Source organism: Anomaloglossus baeobatrachus, chromosome 8 (assembly GCF_048569485.1).
Source record: "Anomaloglossus baeobatrachus isolate aAnoBae1 chromosome 8, aAnoBae1.hap1, whole genome shotgun sequence".
NCBI lineage: Eukaryota > Metazoa > Chordata > Amphibia > Anura > Aromobatidae > Anomaloglossus > Anomaloglossus baeobatrachus.
Genome location: NC_134360.1, coordinates 159,386,873 through 159,407,584, shown reverse-complemented (window position 1 = coordinate 159,407,584; position 20,712 = coordinate 159,386,873). Strand labels below are relative to the sequence as shown.

The 20,712-nt window shown below is 41.5% G+C and overlaps 1 long non-coding RNA gene across 1 annotated transcript in view; it reads right to left on the bottom strand.

Moving 5' to 3' along the window:
* LOC142249322 (uncharacterized) overlaps positions 1–20,712 on the bottom strand; it is a 126,579-nt gene that overhangs the window by 52,403 nt on the left and 53,464 nt on the right. Inside the window, exon 2 of the long non-coding RNA XR_012725030.1 lies at positions 14,342–14,391. This is a non-coding gene — a long non-coding RNA (uncharacterized LOC142249322). The remainder of the gene's footprint in view (positions 1–14,341; positions 14,392–20,712) is intronic.

The following is a 20,712-nucleotide window of genomic DNA, read 5'->3' as shown; positions in this document are numbered from 1 at the left end:
TCCGTGTCTCACTTCTCATTATTACACATAACTTCCTGGTATAGATGCACTCCCCATCCTCCGCCCATCTTGCGATATGTTCCCCATGCTGGTATATGTCCCCCGTTTTCCTACGTAAGGCATAAAAAAAATTCTATCCACCTTCCCCAGTCCCATGACATTTGGCACCCTCTTCTTCAGCAAGCACCGAAAATGACTTCCATATACAAGCGATGGTCAGTGACTTGCATGCCAACACCAGCTGCCTGCCTCTGATTGCATGTATTGCGGTGTGAGAACCTGACGAGTCTCTGCACAGCAACATATTATCAGAGAACATTTTACTATGGGCAGTAGAATTGTTTCAATACAAAGGTGGTAATCAGGGATTTTTAATATTATGGTATGTTAAAAATATCAATAAGTATGGTAATCTACTTAGTTCTATGTGTTTTTCTATGTCTGACATTTATATCCATATGACCAAGGTTAAAAGTGTTTTCTCATCTCCAATTTCCTATTCCAATATAATATATAGTAATAATAATATTAGCAAATGTCTCCAATTAGAAATGTAGTATCGTTCTCCTGATACAGCCATGTCTCTTCCCTCATGTGCAGGGCATTGCAGCTTAGATATCTATGGTTACAATCACAAAAAGTAACCAATAAGTCACTATATGAGTGGATGTAACCATGGATATCTAAGCTGCAATGCCCTGTGTGCCGCACCCGTGTCAGCAACCGGGCTGCTCGGATCTGCATCCAAGGTGGCTCGAGAGTTCTCCGGACCTGGGGTTCGTGCGGCCACTCAAATGAAGGGGGTATTTACAGGGGATTGTGTTAGAGTTCGTGACACCACCCGTGGTATGTGGTAATTTGGAGTACCACCGCTGTAGTTGGGAGTACCCGGTGGTGATGGAATGGGGCAGCCAGGTGTTAGAACCCTCCACGGGTAGGGGGAATGCCCCGGGACTCGGTGATGGTGTTCAGGGAGTGCCGTGGGGAGCGAAGGGGTCACTTGCGTACTCACTCAGTCCATTAAGCAGACACCGACAACTGGATAAACCAAAGTTCTGTATACTACTGCCGCTGAGGGGAGCTACTTCAGGTCCCGTCCCCAATGATGCTGCCGGGTGATCCGTGACCTTCCTCCTGGCACTAAAGTTTACTTCTCTGTTGGTCCCGGTAGTATGGAACTAATCGGGTCCCGCTCCCCACTATGGCTAAGTGTGGGAGCTTGTTCTCAGGGTTCACGCTTGGGATTTCCTGGACCGTTTTAGTGGAAAGTCCTATCCCCCTCGTTGCGCTAGTACCCCGATTTTGGAGTGGGTGGAAAGTGGATTTTGAAGGCTCCATTCTCGTTGGGTAAATTGTTAGGTTGCCTGAAGCTTCTCCCTGACCTAGGGTCCACGTACCCCGTCGTGCCCTGGTCCAAGCCCAGTGATGATGCAAGGCCGCCGGCTGTCCTCCTCGACAGTTCTGTGCCCCTTGCCACGATTCCCTGTGACCGGGGGTCCAGCTCCTCTAGGCCCAGACCACCGTCTGCTACCTAGATGGCTTCCTGGGAGCCCTGCTCCTGACCTCCTCTCTCCTTCACTTCCAACACACTTCTCCTTTCTCCTGACCTCCCCTAACCAACCCCCCAAGTGGGCAACCCTATTCCACTCAGGCTGGCCACTGGTGTGTCTGGTGGGTGTGGTGCAGAGTGAACCTAGGATTTTAATTAGCTGATGTAGGCAACACCATGTAGTTGGGGACCCAGAACCAAGAAGGAGGTGGATATTGCACGGGAGGGCAGATTGTGCAATACCCTGAGACGACCTGATAGTCCAGGGGCGTCATTCCTGCACATGAGGTAGGAGTCATGGCTATATCAGGAGAACTATGCTACATTTCTATTTGGAGGCATTTGCTAATATTAATATTATTATGCCTACTACATATTGTGATAGGATCTGGGAGATGTTAATAATAATGCTCTGTGATCATTACTAATGGGAATTCATCATAAAAGAATAAGTAGTTTTAAAGATTAGAAATTCTGTTTCATTTTTACAATGCGAGTTATAAAAGCAATGTACGTTCTCTTTTTTTCTCAGACTGTCACAATAAGCGATTTGCGGTATAAAGCATCTGTTATTTTATAAATTCATTATTAAACAAGCCCTATTAATTGAGAAATGGCGGACTTTGTGCGTGCATTCTAATTTTCATACTTGAAACTAATCCCATAACCATTTTTTTTTCTTTTTTAATGAACAATGCTTCCCCTCTTCTAAATTCCTCCCATCTCTTTTCCCAGTGAATATATTATGAAGTGGAACTGCATTCATGAGATAAAGCCAGCTTCCTCGCTGCAAGCAGTCAGATAATGTTCTGAGAGGGGCGTATGGGATTAATTGGGAAGAGGATAAGGGATGGAGGGGGGTGGCTGCTGAACAGGCAGGCCAATCTGACGGTGATAAGATCACTTCATTATTGAAGGCTTTCGTACAGCATGTCAGGAACATCAGAAAACCACTTTCTACCATATATCAAAGGAAGGAAAAATTTCAGCCGCTAACGAAGCTGCTGGAATATTTTGTGTTTTTGAATGAGCAGATTATTGCACATTCGGGCACGGTGTTGGCCAGGAGGATAGAGGGAGGAGAGGATGGATTTCACTCAAGAGCTGTTATAACAGGAGGTCACGCTCATAGCTGGTAATGAGGCCCACACTGAACAGGGGACTGCGTATTTACTATAAAGCTTAGAGAATAAGAGGAGGAATAATGAAGAAACAATATGATTCTGTCAATGTGGTACAATGATATATAAGACCACTGGAGGACTATACACACATAAAGCAAGCATCCAATAGAATTCAGGGTTTGTATGTATTTGGTATTTTCCAGCCATCATGGGGCACCAGTGTAAAACAAATCATAGAATCATAGAATGGTAGAGTTGGAAGGGACCTCAAGGGCCATCGGGTCCAACCCCCTGCGAGTGCAGGCTTTCCTAAATCATCCCAGCTATACGTTTATATATAAATAATGTATAGTGTATGGTCATCCATATTGGAAGACACAGTTTTCAGCTTTTTTCCTATTTTATTAATTAAATGGTATACTAACACATTAAAAAGGCCAAACTGAGGCCAAAAGGGCATTCTTTTAGCCTCCATCTGGTGAACAAAGGTCAGTGGTAAAGTATACACCACAAACTTTCACAAATGCTTATCATATAAAGAAGTTTAGGCATTAGAAAAAGAATAAAATACCTCATTGCGTATAATAAACTTATACCACCTTTCTTATGAAAAATGCCATAATCCTGCAGATATCGGGTTAAGTTACAGGTTAATACTGTTGTGACACTGTTCAGCTGCTGCAATGACAGCCCCGCTGCCAGGAGGAAATTAACTTTATTCCTCCCAGCAGCGTTCAGCTTTCAGTCATAGGGGTGCGGCCAGCACGGTTCAGTCACCGCTTTGTGTATAGTGGGTCTGTGTATAGTGTATGTCTGTGTCTCCAGTACATGTGAAAATGGATGTCGCACGTACTAGAGCCAAGGATATGTGAAGGAGGCCTTAGTTGTACCAAAGTGACCTCAACATATAGTACATGGTTATAATGCAATGCAATGAAACTGTTCTTCACTGCTATCCTGCCACTCAATATCTGTAATGTTTTTTCAGTGTTTCTCATTTGTTTCTCAAAAAAAATGACTTGTGTGTAATATACAGTCATATGAAAAAGTTTGGGCACCCCTATTAATGTTAACCTTTTTTCTTTATAACAAATTGGGTTTTTGCAACAGCTATTTCAGTTTCATATATCTAATAACTGATGGACTGAGTAATATTTCTGGATAGAAATGAGGTTTATTGTACTAACAGAAAATGTGCAATCCGCATTTAAACAAAATTTGACCGATGCAAAAGTATGGGCACCCTTATCAATTTCTTGATTTGAACCCTCCTAACTACTTTTTACGGACTTACTAAAGCACTAAATTGGTTTTGTAACCTCATTGAGCTTTGAACTTTATAGGCAGGTGTATCCAATCATGAGAAAAGGGATTTAAGGTGGCCACTTGCAAGTTGTTCTCCTATTTGAATCTCCTATGAAGAGTGGCATCATGGGCTCCTCAAAACAACTCTCAAATGATCTGAAAACAAAGATTATTCAACATAGTTGTTCAGGGGAAGAATACAAAAAAAGTCTCAGAGATTTAAACTGTCAGATTCCACTGTGAGGAACATAGTAAGGAAATGGAAGAACACAGGTACAGTTCTTGTTAAGCCCAGAAGTGGCAGGCCAAGAAAAATATCAGAAAGGCAGAGAAGAAGAATGGTGAGAACAGTCAAGGACAATCCACAGACTACCTCCAAAGACCTGCAGCTTCATCTTGCTGCAGATGGTGTCAATGTGCATCGGTCAACAATACAGCGCACTTTGCACAAGGAGAAGTTGTATGGGAGAGTAATGCAAAATAAGCAGTTTCTGCAAGCACGCCACAAACAGAGTCGCCTGAGGTATGCAAAAGCACATTTGGACAAGCCAGTTACATTTTGGAAGAAAGTCCTGTGGACTGATGAAACAAAGATTGAGTTGTTTGGTCATACAAAAAGGCGTTATGCATGGAGGCAAAAAAACACGGCATTCCAAGAAAAGCACTTGCTACCCACAGTAAAATTTGGTGGAGGTTCCATCATGCTTTGGGGCTGTGTGGCCAATGCCGGCACCGGGAATCTTGTTAAAGTTGAGGGTCGCATGGATTCAACTCAGTATCAGCAGATTCTTGAGAATAATGTGCAAGAATCAGTGACAAAGTTGAAGTTACGCAGGGGATGGATATTTCAGCAAGACAATGATCCAAAACACCGCTCCAAATCTACTCAGGCATTCATGCAGAGGAACAATTACAATGTTCTGGAATGGCCATCCCAGTCCCCAGACCTGAATATCATTGAAAATCTGTGGGATGATTTGAAGCGGGCTGTCCATGCTCGGCGACCATCAAACTTAACTGAACTGGAATTGTTTTGTAAACAGGAATGGTCAAATATACCTGCATCCAGGATCCAGGAACTCATTAAAAGCTACAGGAAGCGACTAGAGGCTGTTATTTTTGCAAAAGCAGGATCTACAAAATATTAATGTCACTTTTATGTTGAGGTGCCCATACTTTTGCACTGGTCAAATTTTGTTTAAATGCGGATTGCACATTTTCTGTTAGTACAATAAACCTCATTTCAATCCAGAAATATTACTCAGTCCATCAGTTATTAGATATATGAAACTGAAATAGCTGTTGCAAAAACCCAAATTGTTATAAAGAAAAAAGGTTAACATTAATAGGGATGCCCAAACTTTTTCATATGACTGTATAGTCTAGTAATAGAAAATGTATAACTGGTGGAGAAAAACTGAACTTGATGGACCCAAGTCTTTTTTCAACCTACGTCTATGTATATGTAATTACAGTGTATGCTTTCTGGCTTTCTCTCCCTAACTCTATTGCTAAGATATTAGCTGTAACGTCCTTTCACAATCCAGATTAATCAAAAAATGACAACTTCATTTCCTTCCTACAGTTTTTATATTGGCTAAGATTATACTTCCTATCTGGTTATGTCATGCCATGTCATATAATAACTTCAAGGCATTATGGGGAAGCCCACCCGGCTGTGCTCGAGCTCATGTGAGCCTGCTCTGGCTGATGCAATCATTTGCAATGTGTAAAACGTCAAATCCAAATTGTTTGACTTCATTGGGTTTACCAAATTTTTAAAAATGTGAAACAAATTAGTTATGCATCAAATTAATTTGCTCATCTTCAAAAGTATGCTATCATTCATGCTGGCGAACAGATGCAGCACATTAATCAAAAGAATATTCACCCGTTAACAAGTTTAGCTTAAGTTTGGTATACATAACTAGTGTCAGTCTATTACTAGATAAGTGGCATTATTTCTTTCACTAACCAGATTATCTTAAAGAGGTTGTCTGGAAAGAAAATAGTGCTTACAGGAAAAAAAGTCTTTATAGATGCTTCTCATGCATATAATGCACACAGTAGCTGTAGTAGGAAGTTAAAGGTCAAGAGGTTTTTGCTGCCTCATCCGACAGCAATATTATGTAGTCAAAGAGATTCTGAATTTAATGGTATATACCATAGATTACTTGCCATTTTTAAACAAAGAATTTAGATGGAGGAAAACACCAGAGCTGAGATAGCTGAACTGCACAAGACTATAGAGATTATTTATTGACTTTAAGGTGCCAATCCCAGCAGGTGCATATCAGACTGTCATGGAAGGGAGGTTCTAGCATGGTAAAGGTAATCAAGGTATAATAAACCTTTTAGTTTACATAAATAATTCCTCACAGACAAATAAGAGAAGCACAGTTGCATTTGTTTTTTAACTCTTACAGCATGCTGTCCTCAGCTTACATAGCAAAAACCTGCAGACAGATTCCCTTTAACAAGGACAGGTGGGACCACTAGAGAATATACATTTTTTTATTTGATAAACTTTAATGGAGTAGGTGTTTTTTTTAATAAAATCTCAGACAACCCTTTTAATCTGTCTCAGTTCTCAGCAATAGTAATTACTGTCTTTGTAAGGTAAGCAGGAAAAAGTTGTAAGAATAATTTAGAATTTCTTGCATCTGGAGGCAGTTTTTTAAAGAGAATGAGACTGTTAAAAAGTCTCGACCATAAGCATAAAGTTGAATTAACAATAATTCCCTAGTAGCTTTTTCATTTAAATTTAAAGCAGTAGTTTATTACTTATTTTTATTAAGGGAATATTACATTTTCATTGTTAATTATGAAACATTCTAATTACTAGATTAATCAGAAAATACAAGCCCTGTTTGCTCAATGGAGTTTTTTATTAAAGGGATTCCCTGGGACAAAAAAGGGATACATTTCACATGTTTAATTACCCTACTTTGTGCACTTTATTTTCCTCCTGCAGCCTCCTTTACCCAGATTTGGCCTCTATTCCTCCTACTTTCAAGTTGGCAGCAGCAGTGGCATGAGGAATGCAGGGGTAAAGGGTACTTTACATGCTGCAATATTGGTACCGATATTGCTAGCGAGCGTACCTGCCCCCGTTGGTTGTGCAACATGGGCAAATCGCTACCCGTGGCGCACAACATCACTTACACCCGTCACACTACTTACCTGCCTAGCGACATTGCTGTGACTGGCGAACTGCCTCCTTTCTAAGGGGGCGGTTCATTCGGCGTCATAGCGACGTCACTAAGTGGCCGCCCAATAGCAGAGGAGGGGCGGAGATGAGCGGGCCAAACATCCCGCCCACCTCCTTCCTTCCTCATTGCCGGCGGGACACAGGTACAGTTAGTTTCCTCGTTCCTGCAGTGTCACACATAGCGATGTGTGCTGCCGCAGGAACGACAAATAACCTCGCTACTCACCTGTCAGCAATTTTTGGTGTTGGAGCGACCTCTCCAATACCAACGATTTTTACCTCTTTTGCGATTTTTAGGTCGCTCGGAGGTGTTATATGCTGCGATGTCGCTAATGACGCCGGATGTGCGTCACAAACACTATGACCCTGACAATATATCATTAGCGATGTTGCAGCGTGTAAAACACCCTTATGTCTAAGACACCCATTTCCCTTGACTTCCCTGTGCTATAGGATAGGAAAGGCAGTGTAGGTATGGATTAGACGTATCACAGCCCCCTAGGATTAGATGTATCACAGCCCCACAATGCCACTGCTGCAGCCATCTTGGAAGCAGGAGGAATGGAATTCAGATCTGAGCAGTGGTGATGGGTCATTCGGGAACAATCTGGTACCAAGAGCTGGCTCCCTGCTGTGAATGATGGGAGCTGGCACCCCAATGAGAGATGCTAATATCTGAATGGCTCTCACTGGATGTTAAATGACGGTGTTCAGAGGCCGAATCCCAGCCTATCTGCCTTAACCATGTACTTGGTCAAATACATATTTAATAGGGATCCATTTTGTATCCAAAAGAGACGGCTCTGTTTGATGAGCGGAGCCAAATGATCCATATCACCAAAAAGAGCCTCTGACTGCCCATCACTACTGCGCAGAGGAGGCAGTGGGAGTAAAACTGAGGACACCAAGTAGGCTACTTTACATAAGAAACTAAAGCCACTTTTCAATTCCAGGGTGGAAGGTCATTTTACATAGATTATTATTTCTGTTCAAAAATCAAAAAGGAAAAAAAAAACATAAAAAAGCCTCACTGTGCAGCATTAAGTGCCATAATTTCAATCCTGTATATATGATAGTCCACGACTGCTGACCAACTGACGCGTTTCCATCCTTAAACGCAGCAGAGTGGCACCGTGTTTTATCCACTTTTACAGATGAGCAAACCTTTCAAAGTTCGGTTCGCTGATCTTTACCAAGCTTCCTGGTGTTTTTCGATCATACCGAGCCCATTGAAGTCAATGGGAAGCCAAACTTCTGTGTTGTAAAATGTTGTAGTGGGGCTGTAAAAGAAAGAAAATAAAGCAGGACATACTTACTAAGTCTCCAGCGCAGCTCCAACTACTCCTGTGGCTGTACTTCCAGGGCCGCAGATTATCCCTGATCCATATTCACTGCTTTCCCCGCCCACCAACATCTCTGATTTGCTGCAGTTATACCTCCCCCAGACAGTGTCTGTGATTGGTTGGTATCACACACCCTGTCTGTGGGTCTATTGTGGTATAAAATGCATAAATAAAATTGTCTTAGGGTCCCCCATCTATTGCTGTCCGGCACAGATAAAGCCCAGGGCTACAGGCTGCAACCCCCAGCCATGTGCTTTTCTTGACTGTGTATCAAAACAAGAGGAAACGTATGCGGCTTTTTTAAAAACTACTAAAATTAATAATTTAAAAAAACGGAGTGCTATCCCCCCAAATTTTGATACTGAGCCAAGATAAAGCCTGACAGCTTGGAGCTGGTATTCTCAGGCTTGGGAGACCCATGATTATAGGAGCCCCCAGCCTAAAAATAGCAACCAGCAGCTACCCAGGATTGCTGCATCCATTAGATGTGACAGTCCCAGAGCTTTACCTGGCTCTCCCCGATTGCCCTAGTGTGGTGGCAATCAGGGTAATAAGGGCAGCTCACACCTGGTATCAATATACGGGGGGGGGACCCTATGACAATTTTATTTATTTATTTTATACCACGATATAGACGTGCAGACAGGGTCTGTGATTCCAATCAATCACAGATGCTGTCTGGAGTGGAGTATGACTACAGCCAATCAGAGACACCGGGGAGCAGGGAAGGCTGTGAATATGGATGATGGCTAATCAGTGGCCCCGGAAGTACAGCAGTTACAGCTGTGGGGAGACTTGGTAAGTATGTTGTGCCGTAACGCTATTGCTTCCTCTTTTTTTACAGTGATTTTCCTGGCCAATCACATCCATGCCAATAGTTGACAGGGCTGTGATAGGGTTGGGATTGGGTTTTCTGCAAACAAACACTTACCGAACATTGTCGACTTTTAAGCAAAGTGTCCGGTAACCCGAGCACGAATGGCTCCAAACTGATTAGAGTACTATGTGAGGGATATCTTACTATTTTGATGGACATTATACTACTTAGAGGACTAATTGGGGGGTCCATCATGGTATTTTGAAGACTATGTAAGGCCTAATATACCGTTTAGATGGCTTTGTAGTGACCAATTATATTGTGTGCAGGGTTGTGTGAAGTCCATTATACTATGTGGATGGTTGTATCAGGTCCATTATACTGTGTTGATGGTTGTTTGGAAGCCATCAAACTGCCTGGAGGGTTTTGTAAGGGCCATTATACTGTCTGTAGGCCTATGCAGGTGACCATTATACTATTCGGAGGGCTAGTGGGCCATTATAATGTGTGCAGGCCAATATTTAGTGTGGAGGGATTTGTGGGGCCAACTATGCTGTATGGTGGGCCACTAAATTCTATGATGAACTGTGTGGTGGCTATCCTACTGTGTTGGAATCACTATCCAACTATCCACTATCCTATCTCTATCTAGTGTGTTATACTTTGTAGGGGGATACTTTACCGTCATTATACTGTGCGTATGGAGAAATTTACTGTGGGGCTATCTTAATGTGTTTGGAGGCCACATTTGTTGGCATTATACTTTATGAGGGTCATAAAAGGGGTATCAGTTTAATGGGCTTCGATAGAGGCAAAATTACTTTGCAAGTACTGCAAAGTGGTGGGGTATGCTCTTCTGTGACTATTTTTTTGTGGGGGGCCCAAATAGTTCTTCAGCTATGGGGCCCCATAGGTTCTATGTATGCCCCTGCTTTTACTATTTAAAAGGATCAAAAATAATTGTTCTCTTTTCTTGCATTTATTTTTTTTCAATACAGACAGCTTAATTCATCATTCATTCTATTTCCTTATAAAAATGTATTAAATTGTTCTGAATATCTGGAGCTGTAGGAGAACAACAGCCATTTTATTTGCATCAAACTAATAGCCAGAATGAGCACCAACATAAAATATATATGTAAGTAATGTTCCATGGGTCACATTTCTTTATAATAAAATCAAGGAAATAAATGTAGAAATATCTAAAGGCTTCAGTAGAAATCATAATGTACAATAAATCAGGGGTCACTTTGGTAGTATATAATCTGACAATACTGCACATTGTTTCTATGAGCTATGTACGCAATAAAGAGAAAATGTCCAAATAGCTTAAATATGGTTCCAATGAAGTTTTTCAGGCTTTTATTACCTTTGGATCTAAATATGTTGGCATGTTCTGGCCACTCAATTTTGTGCCTCCACTGAAAAACAAGCAGAACGTCTAGACTAAAGACCCCTAAGTAAAAGGCCTTTCACGTAGCCAAATCAGACCTCCTGCTTTGCACTGATGAGGGGCAAACACTGTGAAACACATGTCTGCAAATCAAATGTCTGGCTTCTTATCCTAAATGATGTGGCAAGTCTCATTAAAGGGTCAATGTTATCCTTTAGGCTTGCTTTTTCCAGTAGGTGTCACTAGAGTTACTATCCTCTGCATCTCTGAGGAGGACTGAACTAAGAATTACATCCACCTTTAGGTATTCTTTTAGGCTATGGTCACATTAGTGTATTTAAAAAAAAAAAAATTGTTTCCATTCTCATCCATAAAAGTAGGGTGATTTTTTTTCTCACTTTATCCATGTGCTGTCTGTATATAATCCTTTATTTTTACACAGCTGCTATTAATCTTTTACAGGCCATTTACAGTTTCCCATTTCACAGAATTGTAATGAATCCATAAGATTCGGACGCCATGTTCATGGTCCATATGCATCCAATTTTTTCTTGTATCACAGCTTGTTGCCATTGTTTTCTCATGCCGAATACAGCTGAGAAAAAAACGCCTATCTGTTCTGTCTCATTGAATAACATTGGTCCAAGTATAATCCCTTTTTTATCGGATTGCACTCGTCCGATTTATACACTTGTGTGAGTGAGGCTGAACACGTACACATAAAATGTCAAAATATTCCAGTAACACCCAATCAGTGTAGGTCTGTCTCATGGTAACCCCATCAATCAGCTATTCTTCATTGTTTTAAGAAGTAGCAGCTGACTGTGACTGTGGCAAGGCCATTCTAATCCATTCTTAGGGAGCAGCAAAGTGTCATGTACAGTTTACAGGTGTATCTCTAATTAACTCAGATGTTTCCAATAAACCTATCAGAAGTTTACAAAGACATGACATCATCATATGGGCTGTCCCATATTGTTTAAAGGCATAGTACTCTTAGCGTATGTAAACCTTTGATTTTGCAGAAAGTAATAAAAATGTCTTAAAACATCTCCGTCTCTCATTATTCTGGCATTTGGCAAATATAAATAATATTGGTTCCTAATTGACCAAAAATGGGAAAGGTTTATTCTGATTTCATGTCAAATAGTGAGAAAACCATGCAGATGTGTCTTTTTTAATAGTGTATGTAAACTTCTGGTTTCAGCTCTAAATAGCATTGGTTTACTATGCAATCGCTGTAGCACTTTGAAGCTGAAAGGGAACCCGTCTTAGAGGTTACGTCAATAACTAATACCATGATGAAAATAGTTTCAAAATATATTTTTAGACAATTACCTTTGGTTCTACTAGGCGACAAAGTAAAGGTACCGTATTTTTCGCTTTATAAGACGCACTTTCGTTACCCCAAATTTTTGGGGAAAGTAGGGGGTGTGTCTTATAATCCAAATATACGGCTTATATACTGCAGGGCCCAGGGGAGGTGGGGGCAGCTCTGGAGTGGTGCTGGAGGCTGAGGCAGGCTGGTGGAGGTTGGTGAGGGCTGCAGGAGGCAGTGGGAGATCTCCTGCTCCTGCTCATATAATATGCACTGCCGCTGTCCATCACCGTGGTGCTGAAACAGCACCGTGGTGATGAGCTGGGGGAGCAGCGCATATGCCCCCTGTGTTAGATATGGCCCCCATGCTGCTGCCCATAGTAAAATAAAAAAGTCTTTACTTACCGCCTCCAGCGCTGATCTCCCGGTGTCTCACTGCTGCCGCTGTGATCAGGTACGCAGAGATGATGTCACTCTGCTGTGCCGATCACATGATTGGCACTGAGAACCAGGAAGTGCAGGAGCTCAGCAGCATGGAGGGAGACATGACAGAGGACAGCGCTGGAGAATATGAGTAAAGAGTTTTTCTATTTTACTATGGGCAGCAGCATGGTGGCTATGAAACACAGTGGGACATGTGCCATACATAGGGGGCCATGGGCAGCACAGGGGGACATGTGCCATCCATAGGGGGCCATGGGCAGCACAGGGGGATGTGTGCCATCCATAGGGGGCCATGGGCAGTACTGGAGGATGTGTGCCATCCATAGGGGGCCATAGGCAGCACAGGGGGATGTGTGCCATCCATAGGGACTATGGGCAGCACAGGGGGATGTGTGCCATCCATAGGGGGCCATGGACAGCACAGGGGGACGTATTCCATCCATAGGAGACATGTGCCAGCTGTAGGAGATGTGTGCCACCTATAGGAGACCTGTGCCAGCTGTAGGGGATGTGTGCCAGCAATAGGAGACTTGTGCCAGCAATAGGGGATGTGTGCCAGCACAGGGGGACATGTATCATAAATGGGGGACGTGTGCCATCAATAGGAGACATGTGCCAGCAATAGGGGACGTGTGCCAGTAATAGGGGACATGTGTCATCAATAGGGGACATATTGCATCAATGGGGGACGTGTGGCAACGCAAGGGGGCTATATGCAATATAAGGGAGCCATATCCAGATTAAGGGGGCTAATTTTAGGATGGGGGGGCTATGAGGGACATATACCCTATATGATTTGTTAGACGGACACTGGCATTATAAGACGGACCGCATTTAACATTAAAAAAAAATTCTCTTTTCCTTCACCAAATTTGGGGGTGCGTCTTATAATCAGGTGCGTCTTATAAAGCGAAAAATATGGTATATTACTGTCATGCATTGCTCTACAATAGTCTTCTTGGAGGGGCAGCAGTGCTGACTAGTCAAGGATGTAATCACTCTCTTAGCTGTAATCATGCCCACGCTTTCTTGATTGATATCCAACTTGGTATGGAAGGTCAACATTAGTTGTGCCAAGCGGGCATCAAATCAAGAAAGGGTGGGCATGATTACTGTGGAGGCTGATCGCAGCTGGGTATCGCCATCAGCACAGCACCATCCAGATGACTAAGGGAAAGTGCTGTCCAGTGGTGTTATGGCTTTATTTTTTCCCTCCTAATAAAGATGCCAATTTCAGTAGTAATAACCAAAAGTGTAATTCCAAATCCTGTAATATATTGTGTTCCCATTATTTTTATCATTTTATACAGTTAAAGATTCTGTCTCTTCTCAAGTGAAAAACAGAAACTTACATAGAACAGATGTGACAAGTATCAAACTTTAACATTACTTGAGATTCGATTTAGAGCAATTTGATTTTATTGAAAATGCAATAATCCATAATAGTCAGTGGGAATATGTATGAGAAGTGAGATAATAAAGCTGAGAAGAGACAATGCAAGTTATCATTGTGAAGCCACTGAAAGAGTCCACAAGGGTTCCGGATGCCCCGGAAGTCTTGTTTCTTACTATTACAAGTTATGGTTACTAGATTTCTGGGTAAGGCAATACAGGTATTTATAAATCATACAGGATTTTTTTTTTCTGAAAACTTAGAAAATTAGAAAATTGGTTTGGGCCTTATGGGTATTATTTTTCTTACCCTGGATTAATATTGCAGTATATCAAGTTGGACTGGATGGATTAATGTACTTTTTCATTCTGACAAACTATTATACTAATTTAACAATTCCTGCTTTAAATAAAATGTGAAATATTGAAAGTGTAAAGTTCTCACCTCAAGTAATCTGCCATTTATTGTATTTCAAGTGATGACCAGAATTTCACCTAGAAAGACAAACAGATGTGAGTTAAGTATTTGTAGCACAGGATGAATATCTATGTAAGACTTTACGTTTCGTCAGATTTTTTTGTATCTGAAAGCTCAATTCAATCTGATTACAAATAGCAAGAAGAACACTATGGCACTGTTCACACCTGATTCACAAGTTCAGCTTAGAACCTTCTTTGTAGATTCCAATATTCTGATGGGACAATAGCGGTCCAAGCAAATCGGTTAAACCCCATATTTCTCATCTTAGCATCTATCATGTCATGGAACCAACAGACTGTTATGGCCTCTGTAAGAAAATGGAATCAAGTGTAAACTCTGCACTAAACTATGAAACTGTTTAATATATAAAGTCCAAGGCAGAGTTTAAAAACATGAGGATTAAATTCCTTTCCCAATGAAAACTTCTCAATGATTGATGAGAGAAGGAGCTCTAATACTGCTAAGTTTATTTCATAATGCTGAAAGGATGAAGACTGAGAACTTCACAATATCTCAGGGTCATAAAAAGGAAGATTATTACAGGTCATATTTTTGCTGAACAAATCTAACAACTGGCCATATAATATCTAATTTTGGACTTGATGGTAATGATGGCCAAAAAACAAAAACATTTCTCAATGCCAAAACTAGATCCAAAAGCAAATAATAACATTAAAGGATTTAGTTAACGGTAATATATCTACATGTGGGAAGTGACATGCTCGACATGCCAGTGTAAAGAGGCTTATACACCATACGATACTCCTCTAGGAAATTAAATATGCAAACTGTCTCTTCACAGATGAAGAAGACTTGAAGTTTAGTGCTACCTATTGGATGAAGCAATCATAAGAGTCAATATTAACCTTTTAATGAGCCTTGCCACATGATTGTAATGCCTGCCTGGATCCACAGACTCAGACGGGCTGTAATAGACAGGCTAGAGGGAAGCCACACACCAAGCAGGACCCCCAGAACTCTGAAACCCTTTAACCCCTATACAGGGATTTGGAATTACACAGGGCCCCAGAGATCACTACCTGTGGAAGGCTGCAGTCTGAGAGAGTAGTCGTCAGGCAGCGGTCAAACCAGGAATTGCGGAACAGGGACAGAATCGGCAAGCAAGGACGTAATCAGAAACAAGCAGAGGTCAAAACCGGATCGGGCAGCGAGGTAAAAAAACAGCAGGCAGGAGACTAGTCAGGAAACAAGCGGTAATCAGCACACAAAATCACAGAACAGGACGAAACAGGAGCCAGAATTTTCAGAACTATCTCTGGCAGAGGTCAGCAGACAGGAGGGGCATTAAAAAGGGTGTGGTGTCTTCCCATAGGCTGTAGCTGAATGATAATACTTCAGCTGGGAGACACCCGCCACCTACAGTCAGCCAGTGGCACTGCAGATCCCCAGGAAACCTAGACCAGTGGATGAGTGGAGCCTGCGCCCGCCAGCACCGCTGGCATCGACTCCTCTCCCATCACCAGCACTATCCACGGCAGGAACACGGCGTTGTCTGGCGATCGGAGTAGAAGTCGATGGAGCGGACTCCAGTGGTGACGTAACAATGACTTAGGAAAAAGCCATACTAGAATCTCCGGTTGCAGACAAGTGTTTCAGGATGTTGCTCCGCCTCAGTGCAAAGCAAGTGATCTGATATTGCTGCATTAAAGGCTTCTGACTGTGGTCTAAGTGGTAACTTGTGCAGAGTTACAACATTTAGATACAAGTAAAATATATCTTTGTACCGTGTTAGCCAGTAGAGATAAAAAAATTGTTTAAAAGAACAGAGAGTCCTCAGTGGTTGATACCTTTTAATGGCTAACCATCTTTTCAGTTAGCCATTAAAAGGTATCAACCACTGAGGACTCTCTGTTCTTTTAAACAATTTTTTTAACATTTAGATAAAAAGCCATAATACAAGGATTTGATTATAAATAGAGAATAATTTATTAATCGAGTCTAAAGATGTCACTTTAACATGGGATAATATTTTGGTCACCAAAATTGGACTGGATGCCTTCTGTATTATGAAAACAAGGCAAAACATAGTTTGTGTAATCTAAATAAATTATAATGTAGACTATGACCCCTCATGGGCAGGGTGCTTTCTCCTCCTATACCAGTATGTGCATTGTATTGTTCATGATTATTGTACTTGTTTTTTATGTACACCCTTTTCACATGTAAAGAGCCATGGAATAAATGGCGCTATAATAATAATAATAATAATAATAACTAATAATAATAATGATGAGGGGGATTATCAGCATCGGGAAAGTATCACAAGAGGTAGCAAAGCAGAATCAATTAGGAAAAATAAAGTAAAATCGGATTAATTTGATTATATTTAATAAAACATGAAAATAACCTGATCCAAATAATATATATCTCCTTGCTCAGAGGAAATTCTATGATTTGTAAATAAATGAATAATCAATACACATATACAGTACATACCAAAAGTTTGTACACACCTTCTCATTCACACTTTTTTGTTAAGTATTTCATTCAACATGTGTTAATTCATAGTTTTAATGCTTTCAATGTGAATCTACAATTTTCAGAGTCATGAAAATAAAGAAAACTCTTTGAAAGAGGTGTGTCCAAACCTTTGGTCTGTACTGTAGATATACAGTAATCTGTGACTTTGTTGCTTGAAGGTGACAGTTTTTTGTAAACTAGCTCTAACAGTATAATTTTAAGGCATGAAAAGCTTATTTTTAGGCCACGTTTCCACGATGAGTATTTGATGTTGCAGATTTTCTGGGCATTTCTGTTCATATTACCAAAATTAGGTTGCATGAATTTTTATTGCGTTTTTGAATGGAATGGAATGTCATGTTATAAATAAAGCTTCTTTTGTTTTATATACTTCCTGGCATTTGGCTTTATTGATACAGTCATGAGCAGATTACACACATATTTAGTGTGTTTCAACCTGTGGATTTTCTACATCTAATGGAATTCTATGGTGAAACTCCGCACATAAAGGGCACTTTACACGCTGTGACATCGTTAGCGATGTCCCTAGTGATCGCACCCACCCCCGTCATTTGTGCGTCACGGGCAAATCGCTGCCTGTGGCAAACAATATCGCTAGTACGCGTCACACATACTTACCTTCCTTACGCTGTCGCTGTGGCCAGCGAGCAACCTCTTTTCTAAGGGGGCGGTTCGTGTGGCATCACAGCGACGTCACACAGCAGGCAAGCAATAGAAGCGGAGGGGCGGAGAAGAGCCGCATGAAGGTCACTCCCACCTCGTTGCCGGAGGACGCAGGTACGCTGTTGTTCATCGTTCCGGGGTGTCACATGAAGCGATGTGTGCTGCCTCAGGAACCACCAACAACCTGCGTCCAGCACGAGCAACGATATTTGGGAAATGAACGACGTGTCAACGATCAACGATTTGGTGAGTATTTTTGAACGTTAGCAGTCGCTCGTACGTGTCACACACAACGACATCACTAACGAGGCCGGATGTATGTCACGAATTCCGTGACCCCAGCGATATCTCATTAGCGATGTCGTTGCGTGTAAAGCGGCCTTTAGAGTCAGCGAACCCGCAAGAGAAATTGACACATGAAACGGAGTCAGTTAAAAAAAGAGCAATGTAGGCATGAGAAATCCACAAATCCCATCCACTTTACTGTAACTGTAAACGCTGCATTTTTTACACAGCATTTTTTACGCAGCGTGAAAATAAATTACCAACTTAACCTAAAAGTGTCCGCCAGTGGTGAGCCTGCTGTAACACTTTACTACGTGGGAAAATGTGTTTAGCTAAATTGGCATTGGTGCGTGATATAAAACATACTCCGCTCAGATCAAACTGTGATGGATGACCCATAATGATGACTGTGACCGACTCTAATTTTAGAGCAACGTTAACTGATGACTGATGCAGACATAATTGTAAAATGACAATTCACATTTAAAGGATTAATTATCATTGCGGATAAAGTTTATCTACTGTTTGAAGGTATCCTACATTAATTAATCCATTACAGCAATGTATTAAGTCAGTCATCTTATCAGGAGAGTTGTGAATTTTCGGCACACAGACCCGGTCTACATCCCACATGCTGAATGACTTCGGTACATTCTCTGCTGACTGAAACTAAAAGCCAAGTCTATGGCGCAGACTTACCATGCAAAATGAGCAGGAATAAATGGAATTAATGGAGTAACGTTCTGCCACACATGCCATATAGCATTATTTTTGTATGATGTTTCTGGCATTGAATTAGCTTAAGATGCATTAAGTCGTGCCAACACTTGAATAATAAAGACATTGTAAAGTTAATCAACCAGGAGGTGGTGTCAAGTTAAAAGTATCTAGACATGAGTCAGATTTACCCTACAGCATAATCCACTTAGATGAAGTGAGTGCATCTAGTCTAAGTCTAAGCTACCTAATTTAACCCCTTCCTGACATACCATGATACCTTTACCATACATCTGTAAGTCAGAAGCAGGTGTACGGAGCAGATGTGGAGATGAGCCTGCTTCATAACCGGTGGTTGATGGTTGTGATACATAGCCAGGATCTGCCTTTAACAGCCATGACCAGAGCCAAAACCCGCCTGCTTATAGCTATTAGTTAGGGGTAATATTTCTCCTTGTGGAGAGTGACATGCTCGACATGCCAGTGTAAGGAGGCTTATAGGCCATACAATACTCATCTGGGAAATGAAATATGCAAACTGCCTCTTCACATAGGAAGAGGACTAGAACTTTAGTGCCTTAAAGGCAATATCAATCTTTTAACGAGCCTTGCCACATGACTTAGGAAAAAGCCAAACCAGAATCTCACATTCCAGACAAGTGTTTCAAGGTGTGCTAACAAAGATCAGTGCAAAGTAAAAGATCTGATTTTGCTGTATGAGAGACTTCTGACCGTGGTCCAAGTGGTAAAGTCTCTCCTTGTGCAGAGTGAGATAGTTTATAAATAGCTTATAGTTTCATCATTTTTTAAGGTTAAAGGTAGACTTTAGTCCATCTTGTTCAACCCATAGCCTAACAAGTTGTCACTGTTAATGTCGGACAGCTCCATTAAAGGGAACCTGTCAGGTGTAATATGCACCCAGAACCACAAGCAGTTCTGAGTGCATATTGCTAATCCCTGCCTAACCGTCCCTGTATACACTAGCATAGATAAAGGGATCTTTAGAAAAAGTATTTCTAAAGATCTTATATCGTATGCTAATGAGGCCAGGGACTAGTCACAAGGGCGTTGCTTCCCTTACCAGTCAGCTCCATTAGCATGTTAGTACATCCCTGTGGGTGTGCTAACATGCTAATGAATACGCAGCGTCACAGGATGATCTCCCTCACCCCTCCGCCGTCACTGCATCCGACGCTGGATTTCGGCTCAGTGTGTATGACCCCAGAGTTTGGGTCATGCTCACTACTTCATTTTGAAGCCAGGATGCGTACACCCGCCTCATAGTGCGCATGACCGGAACTCCATGCGCAGTGAGCCGAAATCTCTTGTCGGATGTGATGGAGGCGGAGAGGTGAGTGAGATCATCCTGAGACGCTGCGCATTCATTAGCATATTAGCACATCCACAGCGACGTACTAACATGCTAATGCGGGCAACTGGCCGGTGAACTAACGCCCAGGGGACTAATCCCTTCACTCATTAGCATACGGTAAAAGATCTTTAGAAATACTTTTTCTAAAGATCTCTTTTTCTATGCTAGTGTTTACAGGGACAGTTAGCCAAGAATTAGCAATATGCACCCAGAACTGCTTGTGGCTATGGGTGCATATTGCACGTGACCGGTTCCCTTTAAGGTGCACAGCCTGAAAAAAGCACCATTCCATGCACCCATTGGCCCTTCTGTGATGCGATCACAGGGAGTCGATGGATTACCATGGTAACTGTGGTCTGCTGAAGACCCCCATGCCTGATATTACATTAATGTCTTGAAATTTAGCTTGCGGCTGAGCTTCAAAGGAGCCCATGATTTTTGGTATGTACAGTAATACTGAAGTATTGCTGTATGTATTATCAGACAAATGTCAATTCAAGACTCCTAAGTGGATTAATAAATAAAGCAAGATAGTAAAAAAAAGTTTTAAAAATATATATATAAAAAAAAAAATATCAAAAATCGTATGTCCCCTGTTTTCCCTCTATTAAAAATAAGGATGTTGAAAAATTTAAATACACATATGTGCTATCGCTGTCTCCATAAGTCTAATCTGTGAAAATATAAAATTCCTTAACCCAATCGGTAAATACTAAATAGAAAAAAAATTCAAAACATCAAAATTATGCTTTACTGGCCATGGGAATTCCATAAGAAGCAATGAAATGTTGTATCT